At 41.1% G+C, this 13,708-nt stretch overlaps 1 long non-coding RNA gene across 1 annotated transcript; it reads left to right on the top strand.

Annotated features, from left to right (window-relative positions):
• Positions 1–1,663: 1,663 nt before the first annotated feature.
• On the top strand, positions 1,664–4,618 carry LOC134155636 (uncharacterized). The gene is made up of 2 exons (XR_009961650.1): positions 1,664–3,997; positions 4,352–4,618. It is a non-coding gene; the product is annotated as an uncharacterized LOC134155636 (long non-coding RNA).
• The last annotated feature ends 9,090 nt before the right edge of the window (positions 4,619–13,708 follow it).

Below are 13,708 nucleotides of genomic sequence, written 5' to 3' on the forward strand. Positions count from 1 at the left end.
AGATCTTCATCATCTACTGCATGTAAGAAGTGTTATGAGCTAATTAAAAAGCCCATCAGCCCCCAGACATAAGCGGTTCCTATTTCCCCAGAAACCAGCAGTTAGCAGATGTCTGTCTTGCTTTCACCTACACCTTGAATACCAAAGGAATATCTTCCCTACTTGCAGCAAAATTTGAGAAGCATTAACAATCAGCTTTCCATGCTGCCTTGAACGCCAGAGGTGGATGGACAAATAGAGCAATATTTGCTCCAGTTTATGAACTGGATCCATGCATACATCTTTTTTGAATACTTAACAAAAGTTTTCAGAGACCCTTTACATGAGGAAAAATATCTTTAAACCCTAACTTCAGCATGAAGTGAGAACCGCCCTGGTGTTAGCAGACCATGAATTAGACTTAATATAAGACTAGCAGGTATTTTTAAGAATTTGCAAATATAGTGATTGCTTTAATATTTGTGTGATTTTGAAGGGTATGTATGTTTCTACTTATACATGTTTTCTGAATTTCCTGGCAGGTCTTACTGAGACTACAGATTCTTTGAGCTAGTGCCTATTGTGAGGTTTGTGAAGACCGTAGGAAATGCCCTTATGGTAACACAAATGGGCTTGCTAAGTAAAAGTACTGCATGAAAAGATGACAAAGGGAGCAGATGATATATGGACCAGCTTCCCTTCTGCTTAGAGCATGCAATGGTGTCATTTACCATTCGTCACCCTAAGGACAAATTGTAGCAGTGGCAGGTACACATTTTTTGCTCAACCTGCGTATTTTCCATTTCGTTTAATGTGTTTCCCCAGCCAGCAGATATTGCATTTGTGGGGATGGAGGGAAACAGTATTAGCATCTGTGGAATCCAGGCACAGACAAAGGTTCGCTGAGCTCTGGACCTAGACCAGTGGATGCTGTCTTTGCAGATCTCCTCCCCAGGGGAAGGTTTCCCAGCCCTTGCCCTGTGAAGTGGAGGAATGGGGATCCAGGAGAGGAGCAGGCGACAGCTTACAGAACATCCCCCTGGGATAGCTAATTGATATCCGACATCACTGTGGTGTTTCCTTGGCAAACCCAGGTATGCTTTACAATCCAGAACACCAATGGCGTGGAATTGCCAGATGGTTGCTGGTTTCCAGCTGGTTCATTTCCATTGCTCCGATTGCAATGTTTTGTGCATAATTTTAAGGACCTGTGGCACAAAAGGCAGTAATGGTGGTAGCCCTCATGCCTCTGTGGCATCCCCACTGCAACTGTGTGTTCTCCAAAGCCACCATTGGTGATTGCCAGTGATAAAAAAACAAGGAAGTGTGTGGAATACACCAAAAGGGGTTTTGTAAGACTGGAAGCTTTGGAGGTTTACCAGTGTTTTTAGAGGATACTTAATTGTATCTTAGATCATTAAAGGTATGGCATCAAGGCTTTTTTAAGATGGGGAGTGCTGGAGCAAGGGCTGAGCTACAGCAGCTCATGTGGATGTCATAGCTTCTGCACTGCTTGGGGACATGAGGCAAACCAACTAAAGCATGTACAGAACACACTGAATTTAAAACATAATCATGATGTAGCTTGATTTCATCCAGGAATTTTTTTTGGAAATACCTTAAATCTGACAGTTCTCATAAAAATATATATATATATGTGTGTGTGTGTATATACATATATATATATTATTGTCCTCCAAGATAACATCAAGAACACCAGCCATTTTTTACAATATAAGGATATGGCTTGATGTCATAGGGAAAGAAATCCCTCCTGGGCATGTTTTCACCCTGATGTGTGGTGGTGTGAGCAATCACTGCCCACCGGCTTTGACCTCTGCTTGAGTCAGCCTGCTGCGACTGAGGTATGCTTGCAGCAGTGCATTTGGGCTGAGCTTATGGGCTATTTCCCAGGAGAAAGCTGTTGAGCATAGCCAGCAGCGGTTCAACATGGCATCATCCTGAAAGATGTGTGTAACCTCTGTGGTACGGAACTGGGAAGAATTTAAGTAGCAGCCATATGGTCTAGCTGGGAACTTCTTTTAAAAGCATTTTTATACAGATCCATTACCAATGACTTTGAAGAGACTGTGCTTTGGTCTTTGCTGCAAAGGGAACAAAGTGTTATGAGTTTGACCTCTACGGAGAACCTGTTCCTTTGCCTGCTCCCATGTTGCTTTGATCCCGAATAATTGCCTTAATAGCAGTCCTGGTGTAAACAATGAGTAGTTTTCTGTCACTCGAGTAATGAAGTTACATGTATTTTTGCTGTGAAAGAATTTATCCCACAGCTCAGTGTTGTCTCCCCAGGATGAGGAAGCTCCTTGCTCTGAGCCTGGGCAGTATCAGCTGGCACCTCCCAGGAAAAAATAATTAGGTGAGAAGACGGGAGAGAGCAGAGGTTTGGGGAAATAAATTCCTTATGGTATCAGAGCAGTTACTTCTGTTAGACAAGAAAATAACAGCTTATTGCTTGTATTGCAGGCTGCAATTCCAACAAAATGTCGTGTGGTTTCTCTTTGTCTAGGCTCCTTTAGTAACACCCAGTGTGATTTCCCCTTTTACCGACGAGTGGTTCTCTAGCTTAGGATGATTCTCTTCAGTTGATCGTATATAAATTGTATGGGTCTTGCTTAGAAAAAGTCAGCAGCATCTTTCTCTTCTCTCCCCATCCCAGGCTATTTGTGACCAAATACAGACCACTTCTTGCTTCCCCCATGACAATTTTCTATTCATTTACAATGGTTTACATTTCTCAATTTCCAGTGGTACATGAGAAGCTAACAGAATTTATAAGGTCAGAAAAGAGTAGTTTATGAACCAGAGGTGCAGGTTCAAGAATAAGAAGCAGATCATCCCAGCTCAGCAAAATGAGCATTCCTGCTATCAGATCCTTAGGAGCTTTTTTTTTCCTTTCTTTGTATTTTTAAATACACATGAAGGGCTTTGAATGACCTGGCATGCAAGCCCAGGCTTCAGCCCTGTTTTTGTGCAAGTGCATTGCTGATGGTGAGAAATGAATTTGTGACACCTGCAAGCTTGTCTGAGAGTTTTATGTAGGTATTTGCCCTCTGGCAAAAAGCAAGTAAGAAGATTCTAGTGCAAAAATAAACAGCCCAAACAGGAAACCATTACAAAACTTTTTAGTTGAATGAGTGATTTGAAAGATAGCAGTAAGTGGCAAAATGTATACATTTGGGTCATAAATTCTCAGTAATGTGGAGCTCTAAACAGTTAGCAAAATTCACCACATCTTTATAAATTGTGGAAAGTATACTTAAAGTATATATATGTATTTTCTACCGTGCAGTAGTTTCATATGGTTCTATCTACTGCATACAGGCAATTTGCATGTGATTTAGTGCAATATTTATGCCAAGAATTTCATCATTTCATGTTGGTCTAAGTAAATGAAGTAGTGCTGGAAATCCTTTTCATTATTAATACCACCAGAAGTAATGATTTTTGCATACTAAGTTGCAGGTTTTCAGCAAGCAGATCCCTAGATAATGTAATGCGTTTGACCTTCATGCTTAGCAGGGTGAATTCTGATAGTCTATCTGTTGTGTAATTGCCTTTTGATTATTATTCACAAACCCTGGTATTGTTTAATGGGCAGGTTAGTATCTTGCTTGTGAGCTTTGGTTCATAACTGTGGCTCCGCTAAACATTGCACTATTTTGTCCTTAGTGAAATCACCATAGTAACATTGCAGGGAAAATAGCGTGCCTTGTATTTTTATCCTATGCTGAAATATCAGGGCTGGCTAATATTTTTCTTACTTTTGTCCACCTCTCATCTTTAACACTTGCAGTGGCTGGAGGAGGTTGTGCCTTTGGCTTCAAGATGATTGCATTTTCTCCTGGAGATATGTATACAGCTCATCTGTGCAAGACCCCGTGATGCTCATGGAGTGTGGGAGCATGTCATGTAACTGTTCTTTACACCACTCTGCTTGTGATCCCTTGTGCTGACAGCTATGAGCAAGATGAAAGATAGTCCTTGCTTCAAACAACTGGTAATCAAATGATACAAACCCAAACCCTGTTTTCTGCAGGTTTTTCAGTAAAGTTATTTCAGTATAAAGTTATTATTTCAGTGTATTGTGTAGAGAATTGGGATGGTGTTGTGCCACCCTGGGTGCTTGCTTCCTGCAGAAGGTCTTTGTTCTTTGAGTCCTGTGTCATCCTTATTAATTAATCTCTGTTAAAGAAGCATTTGTCTGTTTAGATGAGTGTTTTTGAAGGTAAACTTGGTTTACCCCTTTCTTTCAAGAAAACTAAGGCATTTAGTTCCTCAGCAGACCTGTGCGTTTTGGGGGAATATGACCACAATTTTGTTGGCAGTGATGGCTGATCTCTGTTACCTTCAGGTTCAAATGTGTAAACAGCACAAACTATGTTCTTGCACCCAGTGCTGCATATGGTGACCAAGAGTATCCTTGTTCTGGGAAGAGCAAGGTCTGGGATCAGTCAGCCAATCCCAGTAATGTGATAACTGGTGCACACAGGTGCTGAGCGACTTTCCCCATTTCCCATCTGTGTGGCTTTGACATGGGTTTCCCTGCTTGTTAAAGCATGCTCTGCTGTTATGTGAAATGAGAGAGAGCTCTTGTTCAATAATGCATTGATAAGTTAAACTCTGTGATTCTGAAAATAGTAATTGGGTTGCCAGTATGTGTTTAAACAAGGGATAAATTATACATGGGTTTTGGCATGCAATTTCACCCCTACTGGTCCAGAAAATCCTTACAAAGGTAGGAGTGATTGCTAGCCAAGATTTCCAGCTTCCATTCTTTTTCCAATGAGACTTTATACTATTGCTTTATAATCTTCAGCTGATATCAGCATGTATCATGCCCTAACTGTCATGGGTGATAAAACGTTTGACAGTTTTCCACATCCCTGTTAAATAAAACCCAGTAATGGTAAATCGTCCAGAGCAACATCCCTTGGCTGGGTACAGAGTGCATTGTTTTTCAGTCTGAACCTCTCTGAGATGCAATAATGTGTGTTTCCCAGCCCCATGCAGTATTGCTGCCTTCCTCAGAAATACTGAGGATGGTTTTGGAAGCCCTTATGGTTGCAGTTATGTCTCCTAAGGGAGGGGGGATACTTCTGCAGTAGTTTTTCCAGGGAAGTCCTCCTGTGTGGGCAATCAGCCCAGCATGTCCGAGCCTCAGTGGGAGGCTCCTCTGCCAACCTTAAGTGCTTCCCTAGTCCCCAGCAAATAGAAATCATCTGCTTGACTTGAGGTATTTTGCTTTGATATGGAGAATGTATTAAATATGTTCCTTGAAGTATGGCAGAATAGTGGGTCAAAAATATGATGGCATTTTGGTTTCTGATCTGAAAAAAATACTGTCTGGGGTGTATGCTGAGAGGTATCGCACATACAGCTCCAGAAACAAAGCAGAGCTTTGGCAGGGCTTAGAAATCCCTCTTTGTGTGATGATTTGCAACCATTTTGCTGTGTTATTGGGTTGTCAACTTAGAAGAAAAAAATACCCCTCTGTTTTCATTTACTATGCCTAGAAAAAGGGCCCCTGTTTCTCTCCTTGCTCTTGCCTTGATTCATCATGATGTGTAACCCTGAAGCACACAGGGAGGGCTGGTTGCATGCTGAGATCTCTGCTCTCCTCCTAACTATAAGTTATGGTTTCACTTATAGCAAAATAGAAGGCAAAACCTGGCCTCTTCCAGCTGCTTGCCTGCCATTTTTGAGATATTTATGGGAGCAAACAGAATTCAGAAGTTTGAGGAAGGAGGCTAGGATATCAGCTGGGATATTCCTTGTACAAATTCAGAGGGGGAAAGAAAATGGGCCACTCTGGGCCACCTTTGATTTGAATTTTTCCTATTCTGTGCATAAAAAATACTATTGGAAGACATGGGCCCAAAATCATTAACAAAACCATCTGCAGACCGTAAGTTGGCACAGATGGGTGTTTTGCTTCAGTTCTTGATTAATTGAAGACAAAAGCCTGTGTTTCCTTGCTCCTTATGAAGGAAAAACTGTTTTGTGGAGACCAGTAAGGCTTGTTTTGGTGTTTGAAGCAAAATCTCTTCTTCTCCTGGAGCAGCTTTCTTGGTGGTGTGATCAAAGTCAAGAGTGCAAGCATGGGATGGGCTAGAGTAGGGCTGGATGCCACAATGAGGGGAGACAGAGGAGATGCAGTGCCTGTCAAAGAATATCTGTGTGAGGAGTTTGCATTTTGGATTGAAATAATTTTACATGAATAGTGGAAAAACAGTCAATTCACAAGTGCTTAGCATTGGGAAATTTATGTATCTATGCCATTACAAAAATAGTATTCCATATTGCTCCCCCTTATTGCCTTTATTTTACTTATTATTCTTTCTATTGCCCTTATGTTCTGGTTTTGGGGAAATGCATGTTTAATAGACCACTTCAGCAAACAGCTGTCAATTTACAAAAGCTCCACTATATACCTATAATATACAGTATAGTAAAGTATATATTTAGTAAAGTGTACCTACTTTTCGTTAGTTCCTTTTGGGTTTTTTTTTGGGTTGCTTGCACAGCTCGGTATTAGTGAAATCTGTCCACGGAACACACTGAAAGAGTTTCCCTTAGCATAATTTATTCAAAATGGGGTTTAAACATCCTGCAGAAATAAAAAGCCCTACTGCATGTGATTTAGTTCCCAGGTCACGTTAAGTGCAATTACATTTATGTGGCTCTGAATCAGTTTCCTTAAATATCTGGGCTATATATTTAACTTCCCAATGAAATGGCTTATGCTGTAAATATTGAGGCCATCCAGGGTGATTAAATATTAAAAATGACATTTGAAGAAAGCCCCAGTTGCTCTGTGAGCTGAGCTTTCCCAGGTTTTGGCAAAGTTCAAGCTGATAGCCAAGCTTTGCGTCTGGCCACTGGTGCTTGTTTCTGCAGAGAAAAACACCAAGAAATCCCCCAGAAAATCCCAGCTGGGGGTTATGGGTGGGTGTCAGAGCCCTCTGTATCCCCAGGACAAGGGCACTGGAGTCCTGAGCCTTAATGTCTTCTTAGTTCTCCCTTGCTCAGTGAGCATGTGGCCAAAAACTTCCAGCATCACAGAGAAGGAATAAAAAAATCCCAGGTCTTGAGGGCAGTCCTAGTGATGGGAATGGCTTTGGTTTGCTCCAAGAGCCTAATTTTACTGTCAGCTTTCAAAGAGTTTCTCCTGCCTCTGCACCTTGATGTGGGCATGGCATCAGTAGATTTACTACATGAATTTCCAAAGAGCAAACCAGAACCCCAAACTCATAGCAGAAAATCTTTCCCCTGACACCATGTACTAGCTCCTTGGGCAGTAAGGTGTCTGGCTGTCCATATCTCCTCTCTCACAAGGCTGTAGCATCATTGAGGGCAGTGATAGAGGCAGTCCTCTCACATGAGAGTTGTTATAACAAGTCAGGCAGATGGATCAATATGTTATAAAGCACTTGGTAAATTCAATCTTATTTTGCATAGCATGTCTCCAACAGCTGATGTGAAACTCCTAAAAAAAATAGAACAGTTACAATGGTCTGTTCTAACACTGCGGAAAATGAAGCAGATTTAAGGAGAAACCTTAAAACAGCCTACTTGCTTCAGGTATCACAAGGTAATTCATTCCCCTACAAGGAGCACAGTAATAAAGACTAAAGCTCTCCTGCCCAGGGTTTGACTTCTAGAGGTCAAGACTTTCAGGAGGAAAGAAGTTGCAGAGTAATAATTCATGGAGAAGGCACCTTACCTGAATACAAAGTCTTTCTATATGTAATAAAAATCCAGTGCATGTGCAGCCCTTGGCTCTGTTGTAATCAGAATTGAATAGCCTAACAGATACTGTTGATTTTTCAAAATTACATTTGTATGGTACTGTTAAGTTCCACATCTGACCTAATTGCAAGGGGGAAGAGAGAGAGTGTGGGGAGGAAGGAGGGGTCTGTACGTAGTGCACACAGGCTGGTACCCAAATGAGGGGGTCTCATGCAGCGGCAGCTGCAGGCAATAGGAAAGGAGGGGTTATGCTCCATCTCAGCTTCATCTCTGACATGGCCATAGAAGTACACCCCAAACCCAGCCAGAGCTTCCTTGGAGACCTGTGCCTTGCAGGGACATGTGCTGAGGCACCAGGAAAGCACTTTTCTGCACTATCCAGTGACACCAAGCATAACTTTCTTAATTACCCTCCCTGACAAGGCTTTATGTTTGCCAGTCTTGAAATAAAGTAGAGTTAAAAGTCAGAAATTTACAGGATCTGCACGCCTGTGGGGAGGCTGTAATTTCAGGCCATTGATTTAAAGGGATATAAATCAGGAGGGAGAAATAAATAGAGTAGCTGTCAACTTAAATACTGCAGAAGACATGTTTTTATTTGGTTGGGATTTTTTTTGGAAACGCGTATTGCCATAATTTGCTTTAAGTGGAAATGACAGTAATGGGCTGGACACTGATCTCTGTCCAAGTGGGAATGAGCTCCTGACCACATCTCATTTGTTATCCTACAAAATCCCAAGGGAAGCTCATCAGTTTGAAGGTAAGTTGCTGCCTCTGCCGTCTCTCATGACCCCAAGGTACTTGTAGTTCACTTTGTTCAGCAAGATAAACCTGTTGTTAGTGAAACGAGGAAGGCAGTACATAAAAAGACCTGGGATGTCTTTGCACATTGGTCCTGTAACTGTTGTGTTCACCAAAGCAGAGTGTGGAGAAGACAGAAAAATCTGTAACTTCAAGAAAAACCCCAAAGCAACCCCAACTAAAAAAAAACCCAAATGTACAAATGACAGCTGTCACGCTATCACAGAAGTCATGTACCAAATCTGAAAATATCCCAAACAGCGAAGATTCCGAATTAAATTTTACAAATGTTAGGAGAGAATAAAAAAGTTGTTTTCCTTCCATGTGGGTGGTGAAATTCAATACAACTGTGTTCATATTAGTGGCTTAAGTGACATAGAGTGAATACATACTAATATTACTTTCCATCTGGAAACATCATTAGTTAATGGTGAAGTGTCTTCATCATACTTTATTTCAATAGGAAGGTACTTGAGGATTTTGAAAACTTCAGATTCGAAAAGATACTTGTAGAGTGGCTGAAAACCATTTATTAAACTGGTATTTATCGTGTATGTGTTAGACTTTTGGGTCCTATGGACCTATGGAGTTGGAGGTCTGCAAAGCCAGGTGCAAAGGAATGCTCCTCTTCATGTCTGTTAAATCACTTAAGTTATCAGTGACAACCTGGTATGTCTCCAGAGGTCAAGAAACACAAATGCATGTTCCCTTCAATGGACTCCCATCAAGGACAATAATGAAGAAGGACTTTTCTTGACAGAGCAATTATTTTTTTTCCAGAACTCCTGGTATGTTTTGACTCAGCAGGTGAGTTGCAAGTTAAGTTTGTACAGCAATGGTCCTGAGAGAGACTTTTGTAATAGAAGTCAGTATCTGAGATTAGCGAGAGGTTTTGTTGAGGTTCCTGTTGGGTGCCAGATTGCTTTCCAGCTGAGCTGAACTCAATTTTGGCCCGGATCTTGCACTAGAATATAGGGCTGCCTACAGTTCCTGGTGTTTTCTTTTATTTATCCTCCCCTCTTCCCCCAGTATTTAATTCATTTAACCACTCATGAATATTGTGAACAAAATTTTTCATACATTTTTGTGCCAAACAATCTTTAGATCTGCAAGAGAACTGTGGGCTTATGTTATTGCCGAGGCTGCAATGAACCCTACTCAGTCTGCATCTCCAGTAATGCTTCCCAAAGCTGGAGAAAATATTTCAAAAGCCTGCTCCAAAATTAACCCTTTCTTTTTGTTGCTCTTGCAGATCAACCAGGTCTGCATACAACCCGAAGCTGGGAGTCATTGTAACATAAGGTAAATTAAAGATGATTAAACACTTCCCTGCTTCCCAGGGTGACGGGCAAGTTGGGACACCACAGCTAACTAATTGGTCATGGGTTATACAGGAAATTTGCAGCATAGTAGGTACTTGAACCCATGCATGAGGCAAGTGTCCTATAATTGCATCTTCAGTAGGCTGTGGATAAATCTGTTGCTTAGCTGTCAATGGGCTAATGGACTTGCTTGTTCCCTACCTTTCTCAGAGAGTGGGATTCAAAGTTATGTGTTGCTATGACCACAAAAGCAGTGGAAAATAGTCATTCTTCTTTCCTTTCCCTGTTGCAGCTATGGTGGTTTGAAGGTGGATGTAATCTACTGCACATCCTCCAAACTGTTAATAACATGCAGTAGAGCTGATGGACTGACTGTGGGTTTGGGAAGCCCTAGGGCATAACCTGCTTTTAATGAGAAAGCATCAGTTGAAGAGCCATTAATTTGTTCATATCAAGAGGCTCTGCCACATCTGTTAGCAGCAGCACCATTGTGCATGTGGTTCCCCTGCGCAAGGACTGGAAGTTGATGTAGGCTTGTCATGGCTGTGCTTTTAGAAAGACTGTAATGGAAAAGGGAACAGATGTTGTGACTAATTGTCTTTTTTTGCTCATTTAAGCTTCACATTTCAAATGTCAAAGTATTAAAATCTCAGTCCTGAAAATTAGAGTAAGAGAATTGAGTTTGTAAGCAAAATTTTTGCCTTGGCTACTGCTGCATGTATTCATGTATTTCTCTGCAAATGATTTTTTTTTTTTTTTTAATGGGACTTGAATTCTTCTTTTTATCTGTGTGAAAAGGATATCCAAATACAATGTGCCTTTGAATTAACAGGCAACATCGTGTTCCCCCAAAGCACATAAGTGGATTGTGATGTACTGAAATCTTGCACTTGTATGAAAATCTCATTCCCTAAAGACTCCCTCTGCACTCTATCCATGCAGCTCATCAAACAATATCATAGACTGTTTACTGAGTTGCTGGGTCCTTTCTGCAGTTGGCTGTAGAGATCTTTTTGCAGTTTGTCCCTGAGATGTGGGAGAGATGGTACTAACTCAATTCTGTACCCACTGCCCCATTTTCTCCATCACTGTTAGCAAAGGAGGCATGCTAACAATGGGCAGCTGAGTGATACCTTTTTGGGGACGACTTTCTTCTGTTTGCATGTGTTGTAAAAAGTTATGCTAATAAGTTTGAATTTTCTAGGGTTGTAATACAAGACAAACCTGTTGGTTATGGATACGTGGGGAGGTTACATGAAACACGCAAGGTGAATTCTGTAAGAAGCCACTGAAACTTTGGAGTTGGGGATCACTGTGGAGCCCGTGAGTTCAAAACAGCACTTGAAAAATGTTTATTTACTTGCTCTTTATTTCTGAGGTTATGTGTTTTTCTGCTCTCTTTAGCCCCTCACTCCCTTCTGAAGCTGCTCATAAGGTTGCCACATGTGAGTTATCCTTGTGCTCAGCATTGCTAGCTGCAAAGGGCACTGACATGTTTCGCTGCAAACTACTGGTGTGGCCTAATTAGCCACAACATAATAAAGTGACATTTTGACACACTGGGAAGCAAGCACTTGTAATAAGATATGTTTATGACAGAAAAAACCTCTTTTTGCTTGGTCTGCATGCTCAGCAGAAGTAAATCTGATCATCAGTTTTAATGGGGGCTTACTTAATGGCAGACTTTCTTCTGCCATTCACTCCTCTTCCACTCCTCGGTACTATAAAGAAAGAGGCTACATAACATTCACTTTTCCCCAGATCTGCTGACATTGTCTGTGCCTCAATGCCACCTCCCGTCAGGCCTGGTGGTGCTACGTCCCTGTCTCCTGCCTGCAGCCAAGAGCTATCAATTAACTTAACTAAAGCATGCACAAGATGGAAAATGTTAGCATTTATTTTAATAAATGCATTTGAATAAGTGCTTTTGGTAGCACTGGTGTATATATATATATGTGTGTGTGTGTGTATTTTTTTCTTATAAGGGTCTGTGATACTGCAGAATCCCCTGGGGTTGTTAATACAGTTTAAAACCAAAACTGAGCTGGGTAATAATATTTAAAATAATCCAAACACTGCTATTTCACATGTGAAGTTGCCTCTGGCTTTTTTCCAGTATAAATCTACCTGGCTATTAAATCTGCTGTAACTGATGTGGTCCTTATTTTTCAAGGATGCATTAAGGGGACTGTGATTGAAAGATGACATAAAAATTATGTGGTGTTACCGCTGAGATATCTCTGATTATAGTTGCCTTTTACATCTTCTGTAAATTCCTGTTTGCTGTGTTATTTCCCTGCAAGGGTTTGTGAGTATTGAATTAATTTGGCAGCAGGAGGTTCTAAAAAACAGAACATATTTGCATGCCAAGGAAAATTGTAAACACAACCTTATCTGAACTTCATCTCCCGCTCAGAAGCCTTGTTCCTGAGATAGGTGAGTAGCTCAAGGAAAGGACCTAATTCAGGAGGAAGTTGTGGTACTGTTTACTGATTATGAGAGGAGGCACTACAGCAGAAATAATTTTGCTTTAGTTCATTTTTCTTTCTGCGGTTTCCCTGAAAATCTAGGGTTTATCCATGGGGTATTGCGTTTTATCCATCTATGTGTTTGTAAGCACACAAGCACCTTGTTTATTAGCTACTTCTGTGGGGTCTGTCTTTCCTCTGGTGGTTAGGACATGGAGCAGCAGCAGCAGGATTTCAGTTTAAGATGCAAACTGTGGAGGTCGCTCAGGTGTTTATAAATGGTTTTCTGAGTACCTCCAGGACTGTTGCAGACTGTTTCAGAAGGGCAACAACAGGTAACAGTTGAAGGTTGGAAATGTGTAATTGAAAAATAAGGCAAACACAGCATCTGATTTGCCTTGTATCAGCTGACTGCTCAGTTCGTGGCTTTAAAGAAAGAAAGAAAATAAAAAGGAAACCTATAGGTAAAAAAGTAAAAAAAAACCAACAAAACAAAACAAAAAAAACCGCCTTTTTCAGCACAAAGCTGGAATGCTGAAGATCACTGCAGCAATTCCTCCTTTAATGAGTGACCAAGAGGGAGCAGTGGCTGCATCCCCAGTGCTGCCCCCTGCCATGGCTCTGGTTCAACCTCACACCCCTGGGACCCAGCGCAGGAATTGCAGAACTAATTCTTTCTTTCGCACTGCTGGCGTATGTAGGAATACACCCTGCCACAGAAAGCCCTTCCTGGAGCTGGATGCCATGAAAAGGGGCTCTGGCTGGAGCAGGAAGACAGAGCTCCAAGAACTGACAAATGAGTACAGCAAACAGAATACTTTTAATGAGATATAGGACATAGAAACAGAATTATTAAATAGTCTATATTTGAATAAAATGCATTTTATTGCCTCTGCAAATTTTATTTAGCCAAAATTCTTCTTGCAATTTGGAAACTGATGTATAGACAGTGACTATAAATTTTAACATTGCTGGATCCACCATCCATACTTAAAACAAGTTAATGAATTATTTTTTTGAATGAGGAGTTATTGTTTGATGAAGAATATGATTTTTTTTTCCTGTTCACAATGCCAGAACTTGGGTATTTGGGGTCAGCAATGTTTGCTTTTAAATGTCAAACCTGCTAGCTTTTGAATTTTGTGCCTACAGGAACAAGAATGTTCTTGGTGTGAAAGGCTTTGTAGAGCAATGCTTAGAATGGTTGTGCCTTGTAGGGTTAGACACCAAAGTCACACCTCAGGGTTATTCTGGCCTGTTGTAGCTAATCGACAAGTGCGAATGGAAAAGTGACTGCTCGCAGACTTATCCATTATAATCCTTGCAGTGATCTCTTGCTGGGGTCTATCCTGTGTCATTGCCTTTCTC

Source organism: Pezoporus occidentalis, unplaced genomic scaffold (genome assembly GCF_034315485.1).
Source record: "Pezoporus occidentalis ecotype Australia unplaced genomic scaffold, CSIRO_AGI_Poc_V1 ctg8, whole genome shotgun sequence".
In the NCBI taxonomy this organism is placed as follows: Eukaryota; Metazoa; Chordata; class Aves; order Psittaciformes; family Psittacidae; genus Pezoporus; species Pezoporus occidentalis.